Source organism: Schistocerca serialis, chromosome 10 (genome assembly GCF_023864345.2).
Source record: "Schistocerca serialis cubense isolate TAMUIC-IGC-003099 chromosome 10, iqSchSeri2.2, whole genome shotgun sequence".
NCBI lineage: Eukaryota > Metazoa > Arthropoda > Insecta > Orthoptera > Acrididae > Schistocerca > Schistocerca serialis.
Genome location: NC_064647.1, coordinates 233,784,797 through 233,785,746, shown reverse-complemented (window position 1 = coordinate 233,785,746; position 950 = coordinate 233,784,797).

Here is a 950-nt window from a genome sequence, read left to right as displayed (position 1 = left end):
ATTCCAAAATGTGCATTTTCATACAGCAGTGTACACATTCATTACAATACTACAGAAAATTGGTATCGTGTAATTGCTGGAAGGTATGGAGTGCTTGCATCTGTGCACTCAGTAGACCCTTTCCTTTTCACGCATATATGTTTTTGCATCACATATAAAACATTCTGATTTATTTGCGTTTGTAGGATTTTCCTGTATCTTGGGGCTATTTCAATAGTATTTATTTCTCAACACAAATAAAATATACTTCTTATAAGTGTAATTTCTTACTTTTATATCTCTGTTTGCAATCATTTTCAAATAATGTAATACCAGTACTCAAAAATCATTCGGATCCTGTGTTTCTTAGATTGCCTCTTACTATGTAAATAATATCCTGTTAAAACATTATCATTCATCTTTGAGAATTGTAAAGATGAATACACAGAGAAATGTTAACTTGTTAATGCACTGTGGACTACAATAAAGGGTACACAAGCATCCAGTTACATACTAAATATTTTGCTCAGCAACTTGTCGCAAGGTATCCGTTACCCCTCATGTGCTCTGCAGCCATACACTTGCCTTCTCTTCCTCTGTGCGTGTGTGAATAATAGACATTGCCTATATTCTTTGAATTACAAATTATACCCCATATATCTTTGATACAATATGGCATTGATTTACTTTATAATATCAGTAAAGTGCATTCAGTATGAGTTGACTTGCACACAGCAATGTGTTGTATGAGAGAGGTGTTGCTTGTCAACTCCCTGTCATATTTTAGGCTTACTTTTTCTGCGTATTCAAATAGATTTTTATTTTTGGGTAATGCCCATACCTGTGATTAGTGTGTCTTGTAACTTGTTTGTTTTACCATTATTTATTTTGCACGTATTTCTTTAAATAGCATACTTTGTTTCTCTTTTATTACGCAATTTTTTGTTATACTGTCCTCCTCAAAGTGTTTA